This window comes from Protopterus annectens, chromosome 1.part0 (assembly GCF_019279795.1).
Source record: "Protopterus annectens isolate FY-2018-M chromosome 1.part0, PAN1.0, whole genome shotgun sequence".
NCBI classification, from domain to species: domain Eukaryota; kingdom Metazoa; phylum Chordata; order Ceratodontiformes; family Protopteridae; genus Protopterus; species Protopterus annectens.
Window position 1 is genome coordinate 703,505,661 of NC_056725.1, and position 15,133 is coordinate 703,520,793.

Here is a 15,133-nt window from a genome sequence, read left to right on the forward strand (position 1 = left end):
TTCTGCCTGTTTTGTGAAAAAAAAAAAAAAAAAGAAAAAAAAATATCTCTTGTTTTTCCTGCTTTACTAGTTTAGTCCAGTTTCAGAGTTGCTGATTCCTGGGCTCTGGCTGTAGTTCCTGTGTACTGTTTCCTTGCCTTATTTGGGGGAGAGGAAGTTACCTTGCTTACCAGTGGGAGTGGGAAGCATTGAGCTGCCTTTTGTCCAGTTTTGTGAGGTTTCAGCCAGTAACTAGTAGTTTATTGGTCGTTTTGGGCCAGTTTCTAGCTTTTTCCAGCCCCCTGGTATAAAACGCGGTAAACAGCGTTAGCGCTGAGCTGCCACTGTTGCACACTAGGGCAGCGCCCGGTTAGGCAGGTTTAAACTATTCGGGCTACCTAAAGTCCACTCTTCAAATTTTCCCTTAAAACTACCTTCCTCGAACTATACTACTGATCTAATCAGCGTATCCTATAACTAAAAAGATCATCTCCACTTGACTCCAAGTAGACTATTCTCTATCTGTTAAACCTAGCACTTGCTCCTACAGTACTTATTACCTTGATACGGCACTCTTGTCATAGATAGTACCCCAAAAAGGTAACCCCCATTTCTCGGTCACCCACGTCCCCCTGAATCTTTTTTTAAAGTTTTTGTCTATCCTTCTAGCATGTCGAGGGATCAGTTGCTAGTATCCTCTCCTGCTCAGCTGGTGAACCTGGGAATACTGAGGCAATGTTACAATTGCCTCATGTACACAGACAACCCTCTCCTCCTCCCACAAAACACAAATACATGCGAGAGATGCAACTATACGGCCAAACTGGAGGCTGAGCTCTCTCAACACAGGACTGGCAAGACCAGTCAGGAGGAGAAGGTTACCACACACACTATAGACCCAGTCTCACATAGCACCATTACAACCTCAAATCATACACAAACACACAAAGACATACTCGGAGGCTCTGATCAAAAATCTACCAAAACAGCAGAGGCCACCAAAGCAGACACCCAAACAACCACCACCTCAGAACACAACACCTGCAACACATAGACCTCACAGTCAGAGTGTCAAACAGTCACAGCCCTTAAGGCCAAACATAATGCCAGACACACTAGTCATTGGTGACTCCATAGTCAGACACACTGACGTCCCGCTCACCAGACTGAGTAAGGAGAAGGTCACAGTAAGCTGCCTGTCGGGCGCTAGAATCCGCCACATAACGCAAGCACTCAGGTCTCTCAACAGCAAGTACAAATATGACTCAGTCATTGTCCACGCTGGTGTAAACGACCTGAGGCGTACCTCCTTGGACTACATGAAAAGAGACATTGAGGAGCTCTCTGATTATGTAGCCCAGGCAGGTATGACCCTGACCTTGAGCAGTATCCTACCTTCACCAAGAGTGATGCCACAATACAGAGATAAGATGATCAGCTTTAACAATTGGCTTAAACACTGGTGTCATTCAAAGGGGATCCAGTATCTGTCTGCCTGGGATGACATGCTGGACAAGCCACGCTGCTTCGCAAGGGACGGCTTGCACCTGTCACCCTGGGATTCTGGATATTGGCAAAGGCTCTTGCCACCCCATAGTGCCTTTTTAGGCAAGGCTCAAATTCTAAACCTACCACCCTAGAACACAAAAAGGAAAAAACTAAGGGTAATGCTGCTCAATGCCAGAAGTCTAAATCTCAAAATGCACGCACTCGAGGCCCTTCTCAGTATGGAGAACATCGATGTCTGTGCTGTGACAGAAACCTGGTTCAAGGCTCCTGAGAGCACCCCAGCGCTATCAGGTTTTACCTCATATCATGCGTTCGGCCCCAAAATCCGGACAATACCAAGAAAGGAGGGGGTATCCATATTCATCAAGGACACCCACACCTCAAGACTGGTGGCAACGCACGATGCATCGGAGACCATCCAGGTGCAATTAACCATAGGCAAGACTACTCTGCAAATTGTAGCATGTTACAGGCCACCCTCACAAACTCAGGAACCTCACATGGCCTTCCTGAAAACACTAGAGGGATAAATGTATCACCAAACACCATCATACTAGGTGACTTCAATTACCCTAATATAGACTGGGAACACTACTCAAGCCCAAACACCCTAGCCCAAAAGTTCCTGGAATTCATAAACTCAAATGCCATGGAACAACTAGTCACCATCCCACAAGAGGAGATAACATACTTTATCTCATCATCACGAACATGGGAGCACAATGTTCAACACCGAAGTATACCCCTCACTGGTGAGATCAGATCACAAACTAATCTCACTGGAGATCTCATCCCACCCCACCTGAAATAAAAAAGACCACAGTAAAGAACTTCTCAAAAGCCGACTTCACACTTCTAAAGACTAGTGTGGTCTCCTTTAAGGCCCCGAGCCAGCGGAAAACAGTACTCAAGCCGCTGAATCACTTACAAACACCTTCTACCAGCACCTGCAGGACTGCATGGATAAGGCAATCCCAAACAAAACAAAGACTCTTGGTACCAAAGGCAAGCGTCCAGTCTGGTGGACCCCAGCCATAAACAAACTCTACAATAAAAGGAGGAAGCTACTACAAGATAGAGCAAAATCCTTAAAAGGTAAGACACCCTTGATCACTATAAGTAAAAAACTAAGAGCTCTCATAAAATCATCCAAAGCAAATTTCGAGAGAAAAATAGCTAAAGACTCAAAAGGCAATCATAAGGCCTTCTTTAGCTATGTTAGAAACCTAGGAGGAAACTCCCAGATATGCTCAGAACTAGTTCAAAATGATGTGAAGATTACTGATCCTACAGACATTGCCAACATACTGGCTGACAGGTTCAGTGCAAACTCCCCCCCCCCAAAAGGAGAGATATCTATACCAAACGATTGCAGCCCTCCAAACATCTCCAGCCCAAGTGAGAACTGCTCTCTCCAAAGCAAAAACACAGCATCCAGGGGGCCTGATGGTGGCCGGGGCTGGGTGGTCCACGAACTCAATGAGGGATTAAACCCACAGCTAGGAGAGCTGTTTAATGAAAGTCTTACCTCTGGATCACCCAGGAGTGGCGACTGCAACTGTGGTCCCACTTCACAAAGGCGGTGCCTCCACCGACCCTGGAAATTACCGCCCATTAGCTTGACAAGCCTTATCTGCAAAGCCATGGAGAGGATCATAATGGACCTCATAAATAAAGACATAGGAATTTGCAGACTTTGGATCCAACCCAGTTTGGCTTTGTCAAAGGCAGATCATGCCTTTTAAACTTGGTTGACTTCTTGAAACAGTCACCAAAGCCATTGGCGAGGAAAGGCAGTCCATACAGCCTACCTCGATCTGGCTAAGGCCTTCGATACAATACCCCACTCGGGTATCATTGAAAAACTCATCAGCTTAAATGTTAACCCATACATCACAAGATGGGTTGCAAACTGGCTGAGTGACAGAACCCACAGGGTCAGAGTTGCTGGCGCCATGGCAGACTCAAAGCCTGTCACAAGTGGTGTCCCACAGGGCTCAGTCCTGGGCCCACTCTTGTTTGGCATCTACGTTTCGGAAGTACAAGCAAACACAGCAGGGTTATGGCTGACAAAGTTTGCAGGTGGCTGCAAACTGGGCCATAGTAGAAAACACATCTGACACAGATATCCTTCAGAAGGGTCTCACAGAAACGGATAACTGGTGCCAGAGCCACGGCCTGAAGTTAAATGCCAAAAAATGCATAGTCATACCCTTTGGGAAAAACAAGGTTACCCCTAGCTACCAAATAGGTGGCAATCCGCTGAGCACAGAAGAAGTTATCAGGGACCTGGGGACCCAGGTTGATAGTAGTCTGTCATTCGACACCCATGTAGCTAAAGTAGTTAGGAAGACCTTCTACATTGCCCACCTTATCATGAAGGGATTCTCATCTAGATCAAGGGAGGTCATAGTCTCCCTTTACTCATCACTCATCAGACCAATGATTGAGTACAATGCCCCATTCGGGATGTATCTGACCCGACACTTGCAGCAGCTGGAGAGGCCACAAAAGTTCCTCACCAAAAGGATAAAGGGTCTCAAAAATCTGTCCTATGCTGCCCGACTGAAAGAACTCCAGCTCTATTCAGTCGCTTACCGCTTGCTCAGAGGTGACCTTTGCCTAACATACAAGGCCATGTCAAACCCAGATTTGATGAATATGCTTCACCTCAAAAATCTAGATCCATCAGAGCCACAAGGGCGGGAGACTTAAACCTCGACACGGCTATTAATAGGATGTGCTGGAGGGATAGATTCATCACCCAAAGACTCCCTATGCTGTGGAACAAAATCCAGGTACATGTGAGGCAGAGCACCTCGCTGGCCTTGTTCAAGAAAAATCTTGACCAATGGATGGGAGATCGCAGATATACCCCAGGGATTACCTCAGTGTCACTGCTCGACAGAGGCACAGCAAAATAATGGGTATAGTTCCCCATACTAAAGGGGTGGCGTAAGCCACAAAACGATGGGCTAGGCTTGTAAATGCCCTCGGGCAGATAGCCTAGTATGAACCTATGAACCTATGAACTTTCGAAATCACCTTAGGCATTAAAGTAGGATTGGTCCTCAAGGATACTCTGTCTAGATGGAAAATTAGGTATGGTTCCACAGCCATGAGAGCTTGCAACTCAGAAACCCTTCTGGCAGAAGTCAATGCTAACAAAAGAACTGTCTTCCAGGATAAAAATTTTATATCAGAAGCCGCAGCAGGCTCAAAAGGAGGCAAAGTGAGTTTTTCCAAAACAAAGTTAAGATCCCAGGCAGGGACAGGAGGGGTCCTAGGAGGCCTCAAATTCTTAGCTCCTCTCAAGAATTGTCTCACCAATGGATGAGAAAAAACAGGAGGGTCAGTATTAAAATGAGCAGATATAGCAGAAGCATGAATCTTAATGGAAGAAAAGGAAAGGCCTTTAAACAAAAGGTCTGAAAGGTAAAGCAAAATAGACGAGAGATCAGGCACAAAAGGGTTAGAGCCACGGTCCTGCATCCAGATACAAAACCTTTTCCATTTAGAGGCATAGGATTTCCTAGTGCTAGGCCGTCTAGCTTCTAGAAGAACATCCAAAACTTGTTTGGGGAGCTTAGAAAAAATCAAATTTCCTTGAAGAGCCAAGCTGCCAGGCAAAGGGTCTTGAGATGAGGGTGTAGCATCTGACCCTGATGCTGGGACAGAAGAGAAGGGTCCAGAAGAAGGATCCAGGGAGGTTCCAAGAACAGATGCTGTAAGGTTGGATACCAAAACTGCCGAGGCCAATTTGGAGCAATCAAGATGATGAACTTCGGCTTGTCCTGTTTTATCTTCAGTAATACCCAGGGAGGAAGAGGAAGAGGAGGGAAGGCATATCCCGAAAGGTTCCTCCAACTGAATGACAGGGCATCCACTTTCCAAGCTATTTTGTGGAAGGACCTGGTGCAAAAGAGAGGCAGCTGATGATTGAGATGGGATGCAAACAGATCTATCTGGGGACACCCCCAAACTGCAGTTATCCTGTTGAATAAGTTGGTGTCTAGCATCCATTCGTGAGGATCCAAAATGTTTCTGCTTAGGCTGTCTGCTAAGAGATTCTGCTTTCCTGGAATGAATTGAGCCTGAAGATGCAGATTCAGACTTAGAGCTGTGTCCCATAAAGCCATAGCTAGTCTGCAAAGGGGGTATGAATGAGAGCCCCGCTGCTTGTTTATGTACCACATGACTGTGGTGTTGTCTGTACGAATTAGAAGAGGCCCTGGCTGCAAAAGGTTCTTGAAGGCTAGAAGAGCATTTTGAACTGCCAACATTTCCTTCAGATTAATGTGCCAGTGAAGGTGGTTCTTTGTCCAGGTCCCCTGCTGGCAATTGTTTAGAAAATGTGCTCCCCAAGCATAATCCGAGGCGTCCGTGGTTATGATTTGAGAAGGATGAGGTAGACGAAAGGGCTTCCCTTCGTTTAAAGCACACACCCAGGACCACCAAAGGAACTCCTTCTGGAGGCAGGGGATCAGAGGAATCAAAGTGTCCAAATCTTGGTAATGCTGTAACCATACACTTTTCAGGTACCATTGAAGCTTTCTCATGTGAAGCCTTGCATTTGGAATTAACAGAATGCATGAAGCCATATAGCCCAGTGCCTGCAGGAATTTCCTTGCAGTGAGCTGAGTTAAAGTTGCCAAGGTCTTGAAAATTGAAGCCAGCTGTATTTGTTTTTCTGGAGTAAGGAAAGCCCTTTGTAAGGTTGCATTTAGGAGGGCTCCCAAAAATATCATTTGTTGAGAAGGGATCAATTTTGACTTGACTTTTTTATGTTCACTGAGAATCCCAGGAGGAGGAAAAGACGTTGAACAAAATCCAGATGTTGAAGTAAAAGGTCCTTGCTGTCTGCCTGGATAAGGCAGTCGTCCAAATAGGGGTAAATCTGAATCCCCTGAAGTCTGCAATAAGCCACTACTGGGGCCAGGCACTTGGTAAAATCCCTGGGCGCAGTAGATAAACCAAAGGGCAGTACAGAGAATTGAAAGTGCCTCGAGCCTGCCTTGAATCTGAGGAATTTCCTGCGTTCCTGCCTGATGGGAATGTGTAAGTAGGCCTCCTTTAGATCCAATGTCACCATCCAAGCGTCCTGGGAGAGCACTGGAATCAGTTGCTGTAGAGTAAGCATTTTGAATTTTGGAATTTCCAAAAAGGTGTTTAACACTGAAAGGTCCAGAATAGGTCTCCATGAGTTTTGTTTTCTTGGAACCAGAAATAGTCTTGAGTAAAAGCCTTTTCCCATTTCTGAGAGAGGAACAGGCTCTATGGCTCTCATGGCCAATAGAGCATTCACTTGATTTAAGGCCTCTGCCCATTGATGTTTTGGCAGATCTGGCCAACCGATAACCCTTGGCAGAGTATGAAAATGGAACTTGTAGCCTCTTAAAATCACATCCAATACCCATTTGTCCTGGGTAATACGAGTCCAATTTCTGTAAAAAAGAGAAAGCTTTCCTCCGAGAGGGGCATCCAGGTAAGGAGGTCCTGAAGCCCAACCGAGAGAGTCATGGAGTCTGCTTCCTTTGAGATTGGGATCTGACTTCTCCCCTTCTAGGTGAAGAAGCAGTCCATTGTCTGGATCTGTAAGAGGCCTGAGCTTGACCACGACCTCTGGAGCATCTATATCTTCCCCTTTGAGGCCTGTCAGACGTGGGAAAGGACCAATTTTTGGAGGGCCAATTCCTGGAAAATCTAGGAGGCTGAACTTGTAAGAAATCTTTCACAGTCTGCATAGATTTTGCCTTTTCTTCCATCTTTTTAATAACCTCCTCGGCCTTGGATCCAAATAAAACATCATACTGAACAGGGGCATCTAAAAGTTTAGCCTTAACCTGTTCCGGCAAACTTTGTTCACGAAGCCAAGCATGTCTCCTAATAACAGTACCAGAGGCTGCGGCCCTGCAAGAAGCTTCCAAAGCATCAAATCCACAATGTAAACTATGCTTGTTCACTTGTTTAGTTGCATGCAATACATCCTGCAATTCCTTATCCTCTGCACATGCTGGAAAGGTAGCAAGCTTTTGCTTCAAAACAGACAAAAGAAATTGCTGATACTTAAACATACGAAACTGGCAATTTAAAGCCCTAATAGAAAGGGTAGCAGAAGTATATACCTTTTTACCCCACCTGTCTAAGGCACGAGAATCCTTCTCGGAGGGAATAGGATTTTTGGAAGAAGCAACCTTAGCAGCCTTAGAACCTTGAGAAATAGTTTCAGGATCCGCAGAAGGGTTCTTAAATAAGAATAAATGAGAATCAGGGACCCTGTAAAATCTATCAGGCTTAGAAGGAGCAGGGGGCATGGAATCAGGATTCAAATTAGCCTCAGAAAAGGCATCATCCACAATATCAAGAACAGGAGGAATAGCTAAAGGCCTGTGTTGAGGAAGAAGAAGGAATTCCCTAAGCCCTCCTCTTGGAAGCAGAATAATCCTGACCTTCCCAATGAAAATGTTCCCTCATCTCATGTAAGGTCTCCCCAAAGGAAAAATCCTCAGGCGGAGAAGCAGAGGGCAAGGAATCCTCAGCATCCGAATCCTCATAAGGAGGAAAGGAATATTCCTGATCAGAGGAAGAAACAGAAGATACCGAAGCCTGGTCAGAGGAATCCAAAAGAACATCCTGTCGAGGCCTTTTCTCTGGAGGGGGGTGAGAACCCCTAATCATTGTAAGCAAATCTTCAGCCATCCTTAGCAATTGCTTCTGTGTCTTGGGAGTAGCTTCAGAAGTAGCTTGAGCAGAAACTTAACTTTAGGCTTAACTGGAGTCTTGGACTTTGCCTTTGTCTTTGAAATAGTGATGTGAGTAGGCCTGAATACCCCCTCAGAAGTCGGTACCTGCACAGCAGTTCCGGACCCATCTAAGGGAGCGACGTCCGAAGGTCCTGCAGCAGATAAAACAATAGGCCTTGATGGCTCCCCATGGGAGTCCGTATCGGCCATCGGTTCAGAAGTGGCGGACGACAGGGGCTGCAAAAGCGCCTCACTGACGACAGCCGAACCGGACGCTGGCTCCAGCTGCGACGAATCCTGTTTGGACCTCGGAGGCCTGTCCTTGTCTTTGCGCTTCTTTTGAATTCCGGTAGAATCTGACGACATTCTATAATTGAAGCGTCTTCCAAAGTAATTTAAAGCCCAGTCGTACCGACGCTTAATAGTGCGAGAATTGAACCTGGCACAGAACCGACAACAAGAAACTTCGTGGTCAGGGCCTAAGCAAGGTAGACAGTAAGAGTGGAAATCTTTATGAGGTATCTGTTTTCCACACTCTATACAGTTATTAACTTTTTCTGACATCGGAGGAACAAGAAAAAGATTCCCCAACGGGGTACTTAGCTTTGAGAAGAGAAGTAAGAACTTCGGACCGACAGCAATCAAATATGTAGTTTGAAAATCGCCAACCGACTTGCGAGCTGCTTTCCACCGCACGGCAAGAAAGACTGGAGAAGATGGCGTCGGCTGAGGGCTATGTACCAGAGCGTACTGACGTCAGGGTACTAGCTTGTGCAGCTGACGCCGGACCCAGACTTTGTGATTCTGGCCGACCTCGGGCTGCCTGCCGGCAGGATCACCCTACAGTTATGACTGCAACACTGAAACACGAAGAACATCAATAGATCCAGGGATATGAACTTTGCTTGTGACATAAACACAACTAGCTGGTGAAACACATATGCCTCAAAGGATCCCATTGCTCTGGAATAGTCTTTCTATCAATGTGAAGCAGAATTTATCCCTAATCCTTCTCAAATGTAACCCTGACCATTAGATGAGAAATCTTAAATTCAGCCCCAGGCTGACACCCATGTCTATTACAAGCAAAGGACAAGTAAATATTCTCTAACTAAAATACCCCCCCCACATACAACTTTTTAGCAACCTCCTAATTAACTTACCCACCCACATACCCCTCTAAACAAACGTCCCATCCAATTAAGATGCACATTTTACAAGGAGACTCAACTAGGTTCAGACGTGCAGTCAGACTTGTAAAAGACCTGGTAGCTGTTAGCCTAGCATATACATGCTGGTGTGAGGGACACTGTTTACTATAGATGATAACCAAAATGTGTTATTACAGCAGAATGGAGGATAATTTGATAAATACTACCAGCAAAAGAAAGTGTAATTTGTGTGGTCAAACTGGCCATATTTCTAGGAACTGTAATCCATACTGTAAAATGCTGTTCTCTTTTACAGAACTAATGGCTTGAATGTGAAATAAGGCAGGAAAGAAAAACATGATGCAGACAGTACAATTATGTACGTAAACTTACCATAACAGTAGATGCTCGAACAGATCATTGTTGCAGTAGCCTAAGCTATACTGGAGGAGTCCTGCCAGGAATCAGATGACCATCCAGCTTACAAAGCTTTAGTGAAACATAGGTTCATAGGTTGGTACTAGGCTATCGACCCTAGGGCCTATACAAGCCTATCCATAACAATTACCTGGCTATTTCTTCCCACAATATTTACTTCCCATGCAACCTAATCACTGCAGAGCATGAGGAGAGTGGTATTAAGTCAATAACTAGAGAACCAAAATCCTCAGAACAAGGCAGGCTAGAGACCTATTGTTTTTTTTTTTTTGTTTCAGGAGAAGAATATAAAAAAATACCCTTGCTAGTTAATGCTACAGTATGTTTACTTACACAACTGTTTTATGTTCATCATTCAATCACTGCTGCAGTAGCCTAAGCTATATGGGATGAATAACAGCTCAAGAAAAGAAGGATCAGAGTTCTAGCAAAATCTGTACTTAGAGAAGGAATCCAGTTTGCAGCTCTTAGCAAGTGTGTGCAGAGAAGACTCAGCTGCAGCCTGTATAGTATATGTAGAAGCCACCCCTTTCCAAAAAGCCACAAAGGTAGCCAAAGCCCAAGTAGAATAGACTCTGACTTTGCTTATAGGTGTTGTGTTAGTGTGTGCATTAAAAAAAACAATAGCATGAGACAGCCACTTAGACATTGTCTATTTTGACACGGTTTATTTCATATGAAGGTAAAAAAAAAGTGTTGATTAGAATTCCTGAAAGTTTTAGTACTGTCAATGTTGTACCTGAGCTGCATGGGGAAATCCAGAACCTGTAGAATGAGAAGTTATGTACCTACCATAACGTTCCATGTTAGTTGTCTTCTTCTCGCCTTCTTTCTTGCTGGGTGGGTTCAGAGCCAATCCTCGGCTCCGACTCGGCTTATACCAAAGCTCGAGAGCTATTATTACCGGCTCGAGGTAACCCTGTATCCCACAATGCTAGGCACTAACTACCCAGATCTCGTTTGATAGCTAACACTATAGCACTTCTGCCCCCAGAACAAAGGAGAGAATGGCATACCCATATAGATAGCCATCCGAAGAAAAGGATAACCACTGGAGACCATACTGGGAAAAAAGGAAAGGCTCAGTAGGATCCTATCGGTCTGTCCAGGCTAGGGGGTTGGAGGGCGGGACGCAAGAAAGAAGGCGAGAAGAAGACAACTAACACGGAACGTTATGGTAGGTACATAACTTCTCAATGTTAAATTGCCAATCTCGCCTTCATTCTTGCTGGATGGGACCGCGTCCCTAGCACCTCAACCCTGGGTGGCTCGTTGGAACAGACTCTTGAGGACGGTGGAACCAAAGTTAGCTCGGCTTCTGGAGGCCATGTCCAATTTGTAATGAGAAATAAAGGTATGGGGAGAGGCCCATGTGGCTGCCGCACAAATTGAATCTAAAGGCAACCTATCCTGAAAGGCTATAGACATAGCTAAGACTCTAGTTGAATGGGCTCTAGGTCTTGAAGGAAGCTTTTGACGCCTCAGTTCATAGATGAAAGTGATGACAGAGGCCAACCACCTAGAAAGGGTTACTTTGGAAACTGGAAGGCCTTTCTTCCCTTCAGCATAAGATAGGAAGAGCTGGTCAGATTTCCTAATTTGCTTGGTTCTATCCAGGTAGTAACGGAGTTGGCGATGAACATCCAAGAAATGCAACTTTTGTTCAGCTCTGTCACAGTAATTAGGGAAGAAAACTGGGAGATCGATAGTCTGGTTTAGATTTGCCTCAGAAGATATCTTGGGTAAAAAGGAGGGGTTAGTTCTGAGGGACACTCTATCTTTATGGAAAACAAGATAAGGAGGACGAACGCAAAGGGCGTGAAGTTCTGAGACTCTCCTGGCAGAGGTTATGGCCACTAGAAACAAAGTTTTCCATGAGAGTAACTTTAAGGAACAGGAAGCCGCAGGTTCAAAGGGAGGGAGAATCAAGGAGGTTAAAACTAGATACAAATCCCACTGCGGTGGGGGATGTCTAACCAGGGGCTTGAGTAAAAAGATACCTTTAAGGAATGCTTTACAAAGTTTATGAGACATAATGGAGGAGTCTGCCAAGCCAACATGAAAATTTGAAATGGCCGCTAACTGGACTCTGATAGTGGAGGAAGAAGAACCCGAATGAAAGAGTTCAGCCAAAAAATCTAAGACCAATTGGATAGGAGCCACAAATGGGTCTATGTTCCTAGATTTTGCCCAGAAGGAAAAACATTTCCATTTGCTGGCATAAATCCTCCTGGTAGAAGATTTGTGGGAAGCTAAAATGATGTCACGTACCGAATGGGAGATAAAGGGAAGCCTGGCTAAGGTTGGAAGTGGAGCAACCAAGCTGTGAGGTTGAAAGAGGGGGGAGATTGGTGCAGCTTGCCCGACTGATGGGTCGAGAGATCTGGAACTGGGTCCAGATGCCAGGGCTGCTCCAAGAGGTAACGGTGCAGGAACGGAAACCATATTTGTCGAGGCCAGTACGGAGCAATGAGGATTATTGTGGATCTCAAGGCGGTAGCTTTCTGAATCAACTAAGTGATTAATAGAAAGGGGGGAAAGGTGTACAGGAGACCCCGGGGCCAATCGTGGACTAGAGCGTCTCTGGGAGGGTGGCCGGGAAGAGGGAAGGGAGTGAAAAATTTGTGGCATTTGCTGTTCTGGGGTGTAGCGAAAAGATCACAGCAAGGCTGACCCCATTTTCTGAAATTTTTTTCCACTACTGACTGCTTGAGAGACCACTCGTGCGGCATGAGAATGGCTCTGCTCAGCCTGTCCGCTATGACGTTGGACTTCCCGGGGATATGCATCGCTATCAGAAACAGTTGAGAGGAGATCGCCCACTGCCAAAGTCTGAGTGCTTCTCGACATAAGGGATAGGACTTGGTTCCGCCCTGCTTGTTGATGTACCACACTACAGACATATTGTCCGTCTGAACTGCAATCGTCCCGATGGGAAGAGAGTCCTGAAGGGCTTGCAACGCTAAAAGAACTGCTCTCATCTCTAGGACATTGATGTGCAGGTGGCACTCGAAAGGTTGCCAAATGCCCTGGACCGTCCTGCCCTAAAAATGCCCCCCCCGATCAGGGAGGCATCCGTTGCCACTGTAGCAACCGGGGGGGGGGGGGGACGAAGGGTCTGCCCTGAGACACTTGAAGGGAGATCATCCACCAAGACAGGTGTTTCTTGCATAACAGGATTATCAAAATGTAGTGCGACATCGGGAGCTGCTGGAAGGACCACTGAGAGAAGAGCATCCATTGCAGGAGTCACATGTGGAAGCGAGATAAGGGAAGTAACGTAATGGCAGCCGCCATGAGACCTAGAGTCTTCAGTACAAACTTGGCCTGAATTTTATTGTTCTGAAGCAGGATATGAACATGTTCGCGAATATCTGAGATTCTTTGAGCCGTCAGTTTTGCAGAGAGTTTGACTGTGTCGAATATGGCGCCTATGAAGCTAATAGACTGACAAGGCAGACTTTTCGAAGTTTATGGAGATACCTAGCTCTTCGCAAATCTGAATGGTGTAATCTCTGGATTGAATACGTTGATGCCTGGTGGTGGCGGTAAGGAGCCAGTCGTCTAGATATGGAAACACCTGGAATCCTTGATGCCTCAGATGAGCCGTAACCACTGCCATGCATTTGGTGAACACACGGGGGGGCTGTAGTGAGACCAAAGGGCAGGGCCCTGAACTGGTAGTGACTGGCTCCCAGCCGGAAGCGGAGAAACCTTCTGGAGCGCCTGTGCATTTTTATGTGGTAGTACGCATCCTGAAGGTGTATAGAGCACATCCAATGGTCCTGACCCAAAAAGGGTATAATGGACTGTAGCGTGACCATCTGGAACTTCGTTCTTTGAAGAGACTTGTTCAGTCTGCTGAGATCCAAAATTGGTCTCCAGTCCCCTGTCTTTTTTGGTACTAAAAAGAACTTGGAGTAGATTCCGGATCCTTGCTGGTCTGCTGGGACTGGCTGGATGGCCCTTTTTCTTAGCAGTTTTGAGATTTCTAATACTGCTTGTTCCCTTAGACCGGGTGGAACATCTGGAAGGGGCCTGTTTGGCTGTTTTGGGGTGTGGACAAAGGGAATTTTGTAACCCTCGGATATGATCGACCGTACCCATGTGTCTTCGGTAAGGGAAAGCCAGGCTTTTGGGTACAGTGATAATCTTCCCCCGACTGCCTCCGAAGGTGGACAGTCAGGCAGCTTCTCAGGGATGCTGGAAGGGTTGGCCAGAGACAGCGTCTCTGCTACCCTGATTCTGCGGACCCCCTCTGCCCCTGGGGTGGCGTCTATTGTTGTCCCCCCCTGCCTCTAGAGGGGAACTCGCCTAGTGCATCCGGCATGACTCCCTGTGGTTTGCGGAACTACATTTTTCCACCCTTCTGACCTTTGGGGTATGGTCTGGATGGGGTGGAAAAACGGACTCCCACGGCAGAGAAAGTCTTGCCGTCTTGTTCGCATCTGGTCAAAGTACCCTTCACCTGAGGTCCAAACAACGCTGAACCATCAAAGGGAGAGTTGGTGAAGGAGGCCTTAAAGGGGTCAGCAAAGTTACAAAGCCGCATCCAGGCATGTCGTCTTAAGGCTACACCTGTGCCTGCAGCCCTACTCGCCCCATCGGCCGGATAAGAAATAAGCCACATGGAGGAGTTAACAATCGAGTTTAGGGTTGCCAGCTGGGAGTTGATTTTGTCCTGAGACCCCGCAGCTGTTGGATCCTGTAGAGTGTCACCGATTTCTTTGAGCAAGTCTCTTTGAAGACGGGGTGAAATGACATAAGTAATTCAGCGACCGCATGGTAAAGGTCGCTGAAGAAAACATCCACTTGCCGTACCTATCCATGGTCCTAGATTCCTTATTAGGAGGATAGATAGGTACCGAAGGATTAGTCAGTTCCTTCTTAGTGGCTGCAGCTACCACCATGGCATCAACAGGGACACCCTTGGTCAAAAACTGTTTATCAGCAGGGGCTGTGATAAATTTTGAAGGCCTCCGCGGGGTTGGTTCCATCGAGTCAGGGGCCATCCATGCCTTCCTGGACACCACTTCCATAAGGGGGTCAAAGGGTGGAGACACCCAGGAGGTGGAAGGGCGAGAACCAAAATCCTCTAGGTAGACCGACTCGTCCTCGGAAGGATTGAGGGTAGACCAGTTCCCCCTCTGCTTGAGGATCTCAAGGATGTCAGAGAAGGAGACATCCTCAGAGGGGGATCTTGGGGACCCCTCCGACTCATCCAAGTCAGTATCAGATGTGACGGACTCAGGGGAGTCCAGATGCTTCCTCTTACATTTCCTCTTCTGAGGGGGCTCCCCTGACAGACCAGGG

General features: G+C 46.5%; 1 protein-coding gene across 1 annotated transcript in view; it reads right to left on the bottom strand.

Annotated features, from left to right (window-relative positions):
- AKT2 (AKT serine/threonine kinase 2) overlaps positions 1-15,133 on the bottom strand; it is a 1,641,635-nt gene that overhangs the window by 86,555 nt on the left and 1,539,947 nt on the right. The window lies entirely within an intron of this gene.